At 40.6% G+C, this 15,744-nt stretch overlaps 1 long non-coding RNA gene across 1 annotated transcript in view; it reads left to right on the top strand.

The window, feature by feature from the left end:
- Positions 1–238: 238 nt before the first annotated feature.
- Positions 239–15,744, top strand: part of LOC117493328 — an 81,646-nt gene continuing 66,140 nt past the window's right edge. Inside the window, exon 1 of the long non-coding RNA XR_004556960.1 lies at positions 239–507. This is a non-coding gene — a long non-coding RNA (uncharacterized LOC117493328). The remainder of the gene's footprint in view (positions 508–15,744) is intronic.

Below are 15,744 nucleotides of genomic sequence, written 5' to 3'. Positions count from 1 at the left end.
ACATGTATTCATATAAATACCTGTAGGAGACTAATTTCAAGTAAACATTGACCCCAGTTGACCCCTCTTTTCATTGGCTGCTGAAAGTTCCTGTATCAGAGAGGAATCGGGTAGCTTGCTAGCTAAGCTACCTTTTCCCAACATGGATATATAAAGTACAGAATACGCTCTGATTGATGTTGTTCAAAAAGAAAAAATTGTGGAATTGACTGCATAAAATGGCATAAAATAACAGAGTTAGTGACTTCACCAGGCAAAGCGCAATATTGAAAGAAAAACGGAATAGGATTACCTCCAACCACATGCGTGATGCAATTGTGTCATCCAGGCCCTATCAGGAAGCTCTGCTCGATTTATTCTAGCTGTTATTATCTTAAGAACTGAGCTTTTCGTGCTTTATATCGGCTAAAGAAAGCCCCGAGGAACAAGTGTGTCGATGGGAGAACCAGCAGCAACGAGGTGGACAATGACATCTAATCTGTGATTCACCGTGTTCTTCTGTGAGCGGTGAGTACACACTTTCTGTTAATTGACTATTAGCTCAATTAGTCTTTTTGTTTGAACAATTTGTGTATTGTGTCACGGTTAAGGAGTTGCCAGTCCCATTTGTTTTATGTATGAGAATTTGTTATGATAATAAGCCTAATAATTGGTGCAGTTTGACCCCAGAGCCTGCGGGTCTTGCACTGATAAAAAAAACTATTGACTTTGTAAAGATGCAGAGAGATAGAGCTGGTTGTTCCCATACTAACATATAGATTCGTTTTGGTACTTGGAGAAAGACTGGAAGATGAGGAAAAAAAGGATTGGTATTTAGCAGTTTGTTTCAATTTACAGGTAATTTGAATTTGTTTTTTTTTCAAAAATGTGAATTATAGAATATAGGCCCTACATGTAGCCTACTTTATAATGTGGTTAATTATTGTTTTTAATAATCATTTGCTTTGTATTACACTGTTTTAACTGCAAATGGAAACTCCTTTTAAAATGTAATGAAAGAAAATCAAATGGCAGGAAAGTTGTTTCAATGAAAGAAGACAGTACAGGGTGTTTCTCAATCGCGAGTAAAGCTGCTTCAGAGCCACTATTTCAAGCATACTACGTCATCGAGTGCCGCCGAAGTACTGTTCCAATCTCCAGCATACTTGGAAATCTACCGAGCCCGGCGTACTCCGTTTGGAGAAATATCGAGTCTGCACATGAGTGGACTTCGCGGTCTTAAAATCCCCACAATGCTTTGCGCACGGACCAATTTCCCCAAATCTGTGGCGGAAGATGTAAGGCGGGGCCTCTCATATGACGCACACTTGCTAGCGTGTTCCACACTTCGTTTTCCGAATGCCAGGAAGTATTCTTGACTCGCTTCTGAAGCAAGATGCTCGGCAGACATGTGCTACCAAGCAAGCGTACTCGCGATTGAGAAACACCCAGTACACTAGACTTCAATTTATATTGGATAAAACTTGATCTCCATAATAATCCGTTAACCATTTTAACAGTTTGGCCAGAATAAGTAATGATCTGCTCATGTGCTTGTGATCAGTCGTGAGTCTGATGCTGACCTGTCCACAGCTCATGTTTGGGTCCAGGCGTCTCTAAATGTGTTAGTTATGCTGTTTGTTTGGGTTTTGACAACATGGGGGGTGAGAGTGACTCAGACTTAACACCAGTAGACTTCAGCTGTGGCATCTTCCCGATGTCGTTTAACCTCACTAATACTTAAAATAAATATCTCATGGAGCCCAGGGAGCCCGTTTAGGATTTCCCACTGTGAGGCATGATGGATCTCTTAACCGATTGACACAGTTTAAACCAATCTGACATTTTATGTAACCTTTGACCTTAAACAAGGCAGTTGGTCCACTCGTAAACATTTCCTGCAGCCATGTATCATTCTGGAGGGCCGCAGAGGCTCAGCCTGAATGTATTTCTATTTTTGTCAGAAGGCTTTTCATAGGAAATCTATTAATACTGTGTACTTAATCAGCATGAGTGAGTTCCATCACTATTGGTTAAGCAACAGAGAAAAATAGAAGCTGTGTCGTGAGGTCATGCTCCAGTGAAGGTGCCTTTTTGGTAGTTTAGCCGGCTTACCTTATCCATCACATGGAAAGCTTGAGTTCATACTGTGGGAGAGTATAAACAGTTTTTAGATCTATGGCGCATTAGCTTGTAAGGCTGGTACACATTTTTCTCAGTTATCTTGTAATGCTGTTTCTGGATGCAGTAAAACAACATTAAAACAAACTTTGGTGAAATAAAATGAAGACTCTAATTTGCAATGATGGAATACATTTCTGTTGAAGTTGTTTTTCATTCTACACAAGATTTTATGAGAAACACATTTTAAACTTTTTTTAAATTAGGGACGTACTCTTAACTTTGACTCTCTTTGACTAATGTATAATAAATGCATTTTATAATCTAGGAAAGTGGACATATAGACTTAGAACACACACACAAAATCTACGGGTTATCATTTAAATTCATCACATAATGGAAATCTATCATCTCACCTTTTTAAAGGCTCGTCCGTCACCAGGCCCTCTCCCATGCATAATTATAACACAGAGAACAAGCAAGGCTTTGTTGTGGTCATTGAATCTTCTCTTCTTTTTGAGCTCTGTGCTGAGAGGCCTGCAATATGTCTCACCCTATATATAATATAAGAGCTTGCTTTTAAAGATAGTGTAGCCACAGCAGATTGCTCCATATGGTCTATATATGGTGACATCGGAGGGAGTGTGGTGGTCCTGATGTGGCGTCCTCGGGTTACAGGTTTTATTAGGGTAGATCAAAGTGGAGCCCCCATCAGCTGGGATGCTCTCACCATCAGACACACAGGGAAGGTCATGAGGCGGGGCTGCTGGGAAGGTGTCCGACTTCAAGGCCTTTGAGCGGGACCCAATGACATCCGCCATTGAGAGATAGGCCAGCCGTTTGGGGGTGCCATTGAAGGAAAACAGCAGGGTGCCCTCAGGGATACGAAAGGACAGGGACCCTTTGAAGTGGGTGGGGTTGCATCTCTGTGGCCGTGTGACCCTCCCAGAACCCCACCCTTCTTCTGCACATCACATATGGACACCTCTGAAAACTACCCCTGGGAGCTCTGTGGCTCCCGGTCCCAGGCAGTGTAACCTGAGAGTTGCTGTAGCAGCCTGTCGGATCACTGATGGAGGCTTCCCATTGGTCCAAACAGGAAGCGAGCGTGACCCTGTGAAGCCCTGGGGTCAAATACGTCTCTTAGAATGGTGACAATTGAATTAGTGTAGACCAGACGGCCTGAGGGTCACATAAACACAGACACATTCACACAGGTAGACATGTCCTTGGAGCAATTACATGTGCACATCCTAAACACACACATTTGAATTCAGCTGACTGGCTTTGAGTACACACGCATCATTTAGGTTCCCCCTTTATGCTTAGACAACAGAACTATAGCTCATCAAGCACATGATGTCACCATTTTCATTTCTGTTTTATGATGGAGGATCGATAATTCAAAGTGTACTTATCTGTTTTCCATGGATGAGTCATCCAGTCTGCTGTGCTGGCCTTTCTATCTTTAGCTCTGCATTTATTTTTCAGCATGGTTTCTTTATGTGAACAATCTAGACACACACTTTCTCTTTAGGGAGACGCACGGAAACTGTGTTTTATAGCTCTGCTCACTTCTGCCATTTTTCTCTTTCTTTTGCATCCTCTTTCTTGCTCTTTACATGTGGTCTTTTCCCTCTCTCTTGAGTAGATGAGGGGATGCCACCATCACTTTTGCAGACTTAACAAAAAGATGATTAGGCAGATTTAATGCCAGTGGAGCCTGTTTGGTTGTCTGGTCGAAGCATTTTGCATCCACAAGTGCATTTATACACTTGTGTGCAGGTAATACATGTGTGCATTTGTATGTCCTGTACATGAGTGTGTCTGTGTGTGGTCATATAAGTGCATTTAGGCATGTGGCTGGCCCAGAGGAGCAGTGGTGCATACACTGCCATCAGTCAGAGCCCAGAGCCAGCCCTGCTTTAATGGCTGCCATAATTAAAAAAGCTTTTAGAGGAGGGTGTGCCACTAAAGGGGGCAAGGTGGGGGCGGAGCTGAGCTGGTTGGAGGCGCAGAGATACTAGTGCAGGACAACTGCCTGCCAAAAAACAGGTCAGTTTTGCACACTGCATACTGCATGAAAAAATGCAATTTAATCTGACTGTGTCTAATTTCTTAACTCACTGAGAGGTCTTGAAAGTCCATGTTAAATTATAATACTCAATGGAATGAGTATTTTTAAATAGTTTCCTTAAACCTGCGAGTACACATTCCTGGACACTTGAAGTCTGAGATCAAGATGTGAACATTCACATATCATCCCCTTGACATTGCAAACTTGTTATTGACACATCCAGCAAACACAGAGCAACATTGTTACTACTTTTCTGGTCACATGATGGATAAAAGTCCAATATTCACTCTCTTTCAACAATGCTTGTGGTCTGTTCTTATAGTGTTCAGCAGGTAGTGTATAGTGAGCTTCTTTTTTTATAAAATACCTACTAATTGAACTCAAAGTATTGAAGGGAAGTACTTAGTTAGATTGCACAATAGGTCATGTACAGTAAGAGAAAGAATACAGGCTTTAAAACAGTCTGTTTTGCTGTAATATTTGTTTCTTTGGTGTGAATGCCTGTGGAGAGTCAGGATTATCATGCTGATGGAAAGAGGAACATGGAAGCACTGACTGTTACCTTAGAAAACGTGTGTTACCAAGAGGTTATCGGTCGTCCACTGGCCGCTAGTAAGAGTAAGTAAATTATTTTGCTGTTGTAAACCAACCCATTGTAACGATACCACTGCTGAGCCATTCTTGTTGCCATTAGCTGCTGTGTTTACATGTCTAGAAAACATTTATTTTGCTGGCAAAGCTCTGTAACGTAAACACCATGTACGTGGATGGAAACAATTACACATCTCGAACATGCCCCAAGAGATAAGGGTGCCGACTCTACCCTAAACACTGGAAAGCATACATATTCATAGGATGCCGGATTAGAGGCTGGTATAAATAGGATTCAGGGGGTTTTCTTAATGTTTCAGTCATGATGGAGAAACATATTCAGCTGCTGGTCTTTATACTGTACAGAAGTTCAAATTACATTACCTGGCTCCAGCAAGGAAATTCAAGTTAGTTTCTTTATCAAAACCAGATCTTTGAATGACACAGCTTTGCATTTGTACGGTTTCACACAGTAAAGGTTATACTGTAATCCAGCGTCCAGGCGTCCGTCCATTAGCTGTGTGAAAATGGGTTTTGGACGTGTGGTTGTGATTAGCAAGGTCCTTAAACTCCCCCAGGTTGTGAAAACATTTGAAAACACTTTTCATTTCCTTAGGTTGAACTGGAGAGCATCCCTCACACACACACCAAAGTAAATTATCCTGCTTTCTCACAGAAGTCCTGGGGAGCAGACCTGCTTTGCTGTGACCTCTGGGGTCATATCTAGGCGGTCTGATCCTGGTGAGTACAACTACTGTGCCTCACAGTTTATCTCCGCTGAACCTATAGAATATCGCCGCTCGGGGAAACATCCCTCTGTTTACAGTTGCACCCAGAGGTAAAAGCAGCAACTTGGGGGAGAAGGTGTGAGTCTCGGGTTCAGGCGCAGGTCGGAGTTAAAGAAACAGGTTGAGGTTAAAAGTCTGTGCGTTTAACTGCTTCATACTTCACACTAAGTGTCTTTACTCACATTTGTTTACATTGAACTACAGCTGCCAGTCTCATAAATGTCATTTGTGCAAGAACTATATACAGCTGTAAAGTTTTAAGGTGCTATTGTTTTAAATGTGTCGTTATGGTTGTTTTTATTATTTCATGTTCTGTATTAGTTGGCCTTCTGCATATATTCTCTACTCTCTTCTAATACTATGTATTAAAATGTGTTTTAAATTCAAATCCTGCTTCTGCTGTCATGTAGCGTTGCTTGCTGCGATCATATTTTACATCATCATTTAATTTGTGCAAGTTGTATTTACTGTAATTTGTTTCACAGTTTCAGTGACTGGTTGTGAAATGTTTAATCCCTCTTATTGCTCTGCTATAATTGTTGGCTCTGTCCTATTATCCGCTGCTAGAGTGACCCTTTAATTCCCTGTGGGGATCATAAAATATTCATTTGAACTGAGTGTTTGACATGAAGTCGTTGGGGTGTATGGGTGAACTGGACCCCCCTGTCTGGCTTGAGAAATGGGAAATGGGTGGAGGTAGAGGTGGAGGTGTTTGAGGCAGACAGTCTCGTGTTCTCAGGCCCAGGTGGGGGCAGAGGGAGTTTCTGGGCTGGTTCTTATGTTCAGGAAGAGAGCAGGCAGGGGCACAGGATCAGAGCAATTACACTATTTGGGTTACAGGGGAGCTATTTATTTGCGCGGTTTGACATGTTTCTGTTGACTGGGGGAGCTGTGCAGTATGGAAAACCGATAGCGCTGAAGTGTATTTATTTATGCTGCAGGCGGAGCAGCCAAACAGAACAAGACTGAGGAGAGGAACTGGAAATTAGAAAGTTAGAAAGCACACAGAGAGCGAGAGAAAGACAATGTACCGAGTTGTTCAAAGAGTGTGCGCTGTGCTCTGAGTCCTGTGGAGTTGTAGGTGGTGGAGAGGACATGTCCTCCATCTGCCCAGACCACAACACGATGCTGGCCTGTGGCCTGTGACCAATGGTGAGATGACTAATAGATCAGTACACAGTCAAAACTATTTTAATTCAAATAAGAAAAACTTAGTTAAATGCCATTATGTAAAATATATCTGAAATATCCATTTAAATCAAGACAAAAAAACAAAACATGCAAAAATCTGCTCCTTTCAGTCTGCTATTCCTTGCCCCCCCTCCAAAAAGGATTTTCCTGTTAATGTGATCTTGTAAAAAAGTCCTAAATATGTAATTGAAAATGCTAAATATACATGGTATTGTATTAAAACATTTAGGCTTTAGCTTAATGTCCATGTTAATAAAAAAAGCAGCATTGGAATGTAGTGTTAGTTTGTCCCAGTACTGAAAGTATTCTAGGTATTATAAATAACATTCTTTACATTTAACACAACCCTCTTTGGCTGCATGGTTAAATGTTTGTGGTATCTTAAAGTAAACACGCTGTTTAATCCATGGCTTACAATTCTCATTTACTTTTGGTCGTAAAGATGGTCTGTGGTGACAATATAGATGTTCACTGTAAAACTACGTTTTGGTTTTCATATTACTTGAGGCAGGAAATCAAGTACTGAAGAATCAAGTATACAAGTGGATCCAAAGAAAGCAGGGCTCGCTAGTCGCTACCGTTGGTTGTTTCGCCTCTTTAATCCATGATGGGAAGCATATCGCAGATCAGCGTGCTTTTTGCAGTTAACTGGAAGTTGAAACCGCTTTAAGTACATTGCACGTCAATCCCACTTGTAGATACTGACATGTAAAGTTGCCCATTTATAAAATACATGTTGTTGATTTTATGGTCAGCACAACATCCTCAAACAATCCTCGTCCCCTCTATGGTATTGTGTGTGTGGGTTCGTATGTTTTTGTGTTTTCACACTGTTCAGTTTCCATATGTTCCTCTCACCACACTGTGATACAACCACCAGAAACACAAAGAAAACTACTGTACCGTTCATGTCATCTTCAACATCTTTGTCATCATTTCTTCTTTCACAAGATCTCATGTTCTTCTTAAACTTTATTAAACTTTCTCTCAAAAACCACACACACGCACACTATATGCAATTGTTTTAAAAAAGATATGCTTGTGGGTTTTTGTTAATTAATTGTGAAAAGTTTACAAACAATGATGAGCATGGATTTAACACGTTCAATCTTAATAAACAAACCACATCACTAAGGACCAAAGGTATGTAGACATTTAAAAAAAGATGTGTTTAAGGGTTAGACCTTGGCCCTTGCGTTTTACTCAGTCCTACTTGTCAGATGAAAAGGTTATGCCCCTCATGGTGGGAACAGCAGGCTGCCCTGCATTCCACGGCTTGTAACACATGAATGTGGCTCGAAGTATAAAATCAAGCATGACTACTGCATCCAGATCCTGCAGAGATGCCCTCCTTATTGCTCTCAACACTAGATTACAGCTAGATTTCCTGCTGAGCAACATGAAAGGATATGAAATGCTTCAGTCTAGCACTATACACCTCAGTCAACATTGGTTCTTCTACTTTTGATAGAGGAAAACTTTGTAGAGCACCATTGCCTTATCCCCATCGTGAAGTCAATGGGTTTTTGTAATGGATTTGTGGTTAGATGCCTAAAAAGGGTCTGTGCTAAACACAAGTGAAAGAGATATTAAATATATATCTATATCACTTTGTTTTCATTACCTTCAATTATGTCATTAAATAGACACTACAGACACTTGAAAAGACATCTCGACAAACTCACTCTTCCACCAGCCTCATCATGTTTAGCAAGCTATTCTAACTCCAACTTTACACCGTGTATATTATTTAGATTTACCATGCTAAGAGGAAAGACATTTTCAAAGAGATAAGTGAAGTACAAATTGGAAGCTTAGTGTTGGTGATGTTTAAGTCATAAAGCCGTGATGTAGTTCCTTCATAGCCTTGTAACGTTAGATTTGTACTACTGGCAATTACATTTCAAAAAGCATAAAAGTGATGTTTATTTGGAAAGGTCATCTTGCTGTGTTAGTATAATTTACTTTTGTTTGGCCTAGAGCCTGTTTTCTGCAATAAACCAAAAATCCATGGAAAGAATTCCATTGGGTTTTTGTCAAGGCAACCAGGGTTATGTTAACTTGTAGAAAGGAGTTTTAGAAATGTGTCATCGCTGCAACACTATTATTGCTTATCTAAAACTGTGTGTATACACAATATGTGTGAAATGTGTATGAAGGCATGCTTAGCATCCTAGTGGGATGACTAATGAAGAAATGGTACGTGACTGGCTGTCTGATTGGAGTGAAGTTGTTTTCGAGAGACTTTGTCACCCCAAGACTCATTAGGTGCTTATGATGTTGATGGTGACTCACAAGTATGATGGATTATTCTGAAAATCAACTGCTTTCTGAATGTGTTTAAAGAATATGAAGTGACTTTGGAGTCATTGTTTGATTGAATTTCCGGCACAGGGCCGGATTATAGCCGCAGGCCAGCTTTATCTCAACATAATTCTTCTGCTCTGGCAGGAGATGCGTCACATGCATCAGCTTCTGTCACGACCTTGTAGAACTCGTCAGTGTTACTTTATTTTCCATTCGTGTTTGGTTCGGCCCGTCAGTCTTCAGTGCACACCTTAGTCTGGAGCAGGTTAAACCTGCTGCATTCAGCGTCCATTCTGTTTTCTTTTCTCTCCGCTGTATGTTCACATCCTTCAAATCTAGACCATCATCCAGCACATTTTCAGAAGTGTTTACAATGAACCCTTTATTTACATTCCAGCACTCATTTGACTTATATTGACAAATGATTCTTATCTTTTAGGCACGAAAGACGCAGTTTATCGAAAGGGCAACTGCAGCTGTGTTTAATATTCAGTGAAATCCTTTAGTTTTTTTATGTGGGATAATAACAATCGTGTAGACATATCTTCGTCATCACTTATCTTTATTGTATTACATTTCGTTTTGGGATTTTATCTCTTTAAGGACTGTATAATATTTACATTTGTGTCGAGTGGGGTAAAAGTATAAAAACATTGCTGTGTTATTAGTTTTATTAAAACTAGAAATAAAGCTCCCCGATTGGTTAATTTTACCATTTGCATCTATGTGGAAAAATGCTTTGCATTAAGTTACCATCCTGTTGTGTGACTTGCTGCTGACACATTTTTGTAGTCAATGTGAATGCCTGGAAAAGTGACACATATCTTGTGTTTTTGTAAGAAAACAACAACCAGTCTTTTCCAATGCTCATCTGGACCTCATGGGATTATGCTACAAGATTGCATCCCGAGGCATGGAGCCCACAGTGTGTCTCACTATTAGATTTGGTCAAATATAACATTTATCTTTCGACAGTTGTCCTCTTTTTCCTCAGCTGGAACAAATAGAAAATATTTTAATGGTATGTGAGGACATACATTTAATTGTGTGGCATTTTGAAAACATTTAGAGTAATTTACTGAAATGTAATATGTCTGTAATCAGGGTGCTGATTGTGGGGCTTTTCCTGGGGTAGCGCCCTACGGGGACTGATGACCAATAGTTTGCTCTGATCTGATTATTTGTCTTACTTTCAAGCTCTTTGCAGTAATACTTTGTTGATCCAAATCTTAGTTTCTGAGTCATTGAGATGCCGAGACCTTCCTCTATTACAGGCCGTTCAGTAAGGGCAATACATCTACAAGTAATTTGTGTGTGATCTTGAGTTCACTTAAGCAATCGCAAAAAACATAAATACAATTTACAGTAATTGTGCACACATGCATCTTTTTGACATCAGGTTTTTATTAGCATCAGACATGAGTTAGATACTGTCTCATACAAAATGTACAAAACAATTTTGAATTATAACTTTAAAGTGTTCAATGTGAATATATTTCACAGTCACTGAAATTGAGTTCTATTAGCACGAGCTGGAGGAATTGAGTCGTCTGGGTCTAACGTGAAGTTTTATTTACACTAGCACCTCCTCTCTTCACCTCCTGTAGGTCGAGGAGAAGATTTTCATCAAGGTGATTCATCACGAGTCTCCCTCTACTCTTTTATCAGATGTTATTTGGGTCGAGGCCTCTGTCCTGCCCTGGCCGCCTCAGTGCCCTGCCCCATGATGGATAGGTCAGAGGTGCTGTGATTGTGATCCAAAGCTTCACAACCTCTGTGAAACAAACCTCCTGCTTCTCCGGCGCCACAAATTCACTCGGAGATGTGACATTAGCTATGTTCTTCGATACGCAGTGTAACACAATCTCTAGTTGCTCACATAGATGTTTTATTGCAGTTGTAAATGAGACTGGCCCTGAGGTTTGAATTTATCAATGTCACATCTGGGTAGGTTGGGAGAGTTTTTTTAAACTTTGACTGATAAAGCAAATAAGGCTGCAGGGAGTATAATTTGGCCACAAATGAATCACTGTTCTGTCAACGCGTGTAATGTCAGTTGGTGAAGTTTATTTTCACACCCATTTTTGTTCAGTACACTTATGCACACCTATTTGTTTTTCCATTACTCCAAATAGGTGACCAGGACCTTGACTCCAGCAGGCTGAGCCAATAGGGAAGTGGTGGGGGAGCAAGATAAAGGCACGCTAACCATGGGTGGCCTCGAAAGTGGGATAGCAGTTAGATTAACAACTTGGGGAGATTTGTTTATGAATGTCAGGGAGTTTCTGTCTTGGCGTTGCGAAGGAGCAGTGGCCCTAATTTGTCTGGTTAGTGCTGCTAATCCTGCTCCTGGAGATCGTCCTAGGTCTGCCTGTTGTAATGCTTTCCAGGCTGCTGTCACAGGGAGGAGAAAATTATTTGTATTAATCTGTTTTCAAAGGCTCACAGGGTTCTGCTGTTGAGGGCTATCAGAGTGAACAATGATCAGGCGGAGACAATAGGTTTAGGATGCGCATTAGAGCACCTAATGGTCCTCTCCATCTTACACACACACATATCATACTTCTAACACCATCATCCTAAGCAATGCACACATGCAGAGGGAACATTTTCTGTTAGCATTTCATCACAAATGATATATATTCAGACTTGAGACTTTCCTTTTGTTTAGGAGAAAGCAGCCAGTTTCCATTAAAGTCTTCTGTTTCTGTTTAAACGGAGAAAGGCGGCCAACCAAGAGAAAAAAAGAAAGAAAGAAAACAACAGCCTCGTCTAGGAGCACCGTCTATTGTGCAGGCGTTTGTCTTTATAAAAAAATCATCCTTCTCTGTAACCCATGCAATAAGCTGATTTTGGGTCTAAATACCTGCTGCACAATAGTAGAGTTCTGCTGGGGATGGTTGTAATCGTCTGCGGGTCTGTTTATTGCGGTAGCCCCCAGCCTGGAGCTCAGCTTGTAGTCGGTCCCAGTTTGTTACAAAGTCATAGATTGTATGGCTTGTGTTGTTAGATTTCCATGTCTCAATGCTGATTGAAACACAATGCTGCTCTGGATGGATTAGCAGTATTATGATTTGGACAGCTGCTTGATGGACGTGCTTACAAAGAGGATTGCTGCTGAACACTAATGACTGCTGATTATCTCAATTTAAACTACTGCATCATCCGAGTCATAGCAACATCATCACGTTTCTGTATATATATAGACTTCTGTTCTGCTTGCTTTTACAGCATACCTTCCACATTTGTTAAGTCAATGGATGAAAATATGTTTCTGATTTTCTCGACCCCCCCACTCCCAGCTGTCTCCTCTCCTCCTCTCCCCTTATGCTCTCACTTTCCTCACAGGAAGTGATTTACTGTCAAACACATTCCAACAGCCAACCCAACGACACACGCTGATCTATCCCAACAGCCCCTGCCTTTTATTTTTCCAATTTTCTCGCCTCCTTTCTTCTTCTGCCATGGTGAAACATCATGGCTCCAACCTTTTGTTTTTTTCTTGTTTTTGTAGGCTCGTCTCTTCATCAGGGGTTCTGTGATCAGCACCGTTTTATCTGTTCTGGCCTCACCGTGGCTCTAACGTTTGTTATCCCATTGTGTGTTTGTCCTCATGATTTGGCTGTTGGTGCTCTTGTTTGTTTGTTCTTCTCTTTTGTTTGATCACACATTGATCGCATGTTAAGAAAATCTGGAGAAATAAAAAATTGCACACATCATTTCCATTTTCCGAACTTACATTTCTGGGTCTGTTAATTGTTTTTCTGTTATCCTTTTTTCTATTTTTTCCTTTTTGATTTTGGCATCACCTAAAAAGACCATTTACAAAGTGAGCTAAACTTTTTCATAGTTGAAGTAACTTTTCATGTTCTGAATCTAGCTCTTTCTTTGATGTCCTTTTTCCCCGTCTTTGTCGCAACACTTTCTTCTTCTTTTTCTTCTTCCTCTTCCCCCCTGTGTCTGCATGTGAGTCAGAAACATCCTGTTCATGACTCGATATCGACAAAGACACAGCTGCTTTGAGTCTGCATGTGGGCAGGCTGCTCCGGCTATGTTAAGCCATCTATTGGTTAGGCAGCTGAGCTCTGAGCAGATGGCTGAAGTGTTCAATTGGACTCTGCCATTGTACCCCTCGTAATTGGTACTTGTAACCAAGTGTCTCATTAATTATGCAAAAGGGACTGTTTTAATGCATGGTGTGCCGGTCTTACTGAAGAGTAATACTAATCAAGTGAGTGCTTTGCTGCATTATGCATTCAAGAATTTGATTTATTCTAATCGAGTGCTTGTAACCGGATGTTTCAGGTTTGAATCTCTGGACAAAAGAAAATGGTGTAGCTACACCGGTCCAATAAATAAGGCCACGAACATACTGATGTCTTTTGAAGTTTTATTCTCTCCCTCTCGCTCTCTTTCTCCGAAGACAACATGTAAACTATAAGAAATGAACAACTGAAAGTTTACATTAAGTCGTTTCAGTCCATAGATAAACAGCTAACACATTAGCAAAATCAAAACGTGGGTCACAAAATAATGTAATTTTACACAAACAGTACAAAAAAGTGTAAAGCACACTATTAAATATGAACACACACATATCAACAAAAGAGAAACATTTACCGTGTGCGCCTCTTGAACCTTGTAGATTACTTCAACAGCACGAGTACACCCTCTTCTGCCGCCATGTTGCCTCTTACCCACGTTGCCATGGCAATGCCCTCTCACCTGACTGTGGTCATGTGACTCACCGACCACATCCCAAATATGAAACATTCTACATTTCGCTATCCAGATAATACTCTACATTTTACAATTGTCTAATTACACTAACATTTACTAAATCATAAATTGATAAGAAAGGCACACAAATGCACATCCAAACATAAACGTTTCTCAGACTGTTACAGGTGGGGGAAATGAATGAGTAACTATGGTGGCCCTGAAGTGCAAGTCAAAACAACATTTCCCAAAACATTACAGCATTTCATAAAACACAACGATATTTCAAAAAACACCACAGCATTTCAGAAAACGCTTCAGCATTTCAACTTTTACGGAAAGGGTATTCCATTAGGGAGAACACTTCTTGTTTGTGATTGGACAGAGCCCGCCAGAGAAGCACTGCTGTGATTGGTTGTTTTTGCTGCCAGTCAAGAAATGACGCTTCGTGATTGGTCAGCACCCGACAGCGCAACATGTCCCAAAACATCAGCCGTTAGCTGTTAGCACACAGAGCTCACAGCTCCTCATATCTGTTCAGAAACTGGACAAAAGTTAAACATGAACAAAACACAGACTGTCTGTCATGGAGAATACAATCGCTGCTTTATTTATGTCTGTATGATATTGTTGTGAGTGTGGACGGAGCAGCTACAGGTTAGTTTAACCTGATCGATCCGATCTCCATTCAGAAAACACGCATTTTAAAAGGTTTTTCGCCTGCCGTCTTGTCTGCACACTTGTCAAAGCATTAATTCATGGTTTTTACTAACCGGTATCAGTATGTTTTGACTTCGGCAGCATTTTGAAATGTGTATTACAATTAAATCACGATAAAATATGTTCATTTTGTTGAAGTCTACCATAGTATTTACATGGAGATAAGCCCCGAATATTCGCATCGCTCGAGTTTCACCGCGGCTGTCAGCTGTGTTTACTCCTGTCATTCAAACAAGACGCACTGGAGAGGGGGCAGGGCTTATATCCATGTAAACACTGTGGTAGAAACCAACTACAACCAAATGAACATATTTTACCGTGATTTAATTGTAATACACATTTCAAAATGATGCCGAAGTAACTACATACTGATACCGGTTAGTGAAAAACATGAATTAATGCTTTGACAAGTGTGCAGACAAGCAGCAGGCGAAACACTTTTTAAAATGCGTGTTTTCTGAATGGAGATCGGATCGATCAGGTTAAACTAACCTGTAGCTGCTCCGTCCAAACTCATAACAATGTCATACAGACAGAAATAAAGCAGCGACTGTAGTCTCCATGACACAGACACAGACAGTCTGTGGTTTGTTCATGTTTAACTTTTGTCCAGTTTCTGAACAGATATGAGGAGCTGTGAGCTCTGTGTGCTAACACAGCTAACGGCTGATGTTTTGGGACATGTTGCGCTGTCGGGTGCTGATCAATCACGAAGTGTCATTTCTTGATTGGCAGCAAAAACAACCAATCACAGCAGTGCTTCTCTGGCTGGCTCTGTCCAATCACAAACAAGAAGTGTTCTCCCTAAAGGAATACCCTTTCCGTAAAAGTTGAAATGTTGAAGTGTTTTATGAAATGTTGTAGCGTTTTCTGAAATGCTGTGGTGTTTTCTGAAATGTTGTTTTGACTTGCACTTCAGGGCCACCGTAAGTAACACTGCTTCGTTTCCATCAGCCATCTTCGTTTGCCATTGAAAAAAGTGGTTTACTTCTTTCATATAACATTTAAGTGTGTATGACAGAAACATTTTTTCGAACTCCAGAAAAGTGGACTGGGATTCAATAAAAACAAAACTCTGGGATTCATGTCTGAAATGTGATGCAATCTGCAGCAGGTGTGAGAGCATTTCATCCAATTATCTTTTTGTAAATGTTCTTCCATTGTTACACAATGTGTAAGGGAAGTGTAGAGCTTTGTTACTTGCAAGAACAACTTTGGGAAAAGAGATATCCTATCTGAGTGCAGCTGTTT

Source organism: Trematomus bernacchii, unplaced genomic scaffold (genome assembly GCF_902827165.1).
Source record: "Trematomus bernacchii unplaced genomic scaffold, fTreBer1.1, whole genome shotgun sequence".
In the NCBI taxonomy this organism is placed as follows: Eukaryota; Metazoa; Chordata; class Actinopteri; order Perciformes; family Nototheniidae; genus Trematomus; species Trematomus bernacchii.
Note: the sequence above shows the minus strand (reverse complement) of the source record. Positions and strands in the feature narration are given on the sequence as shown.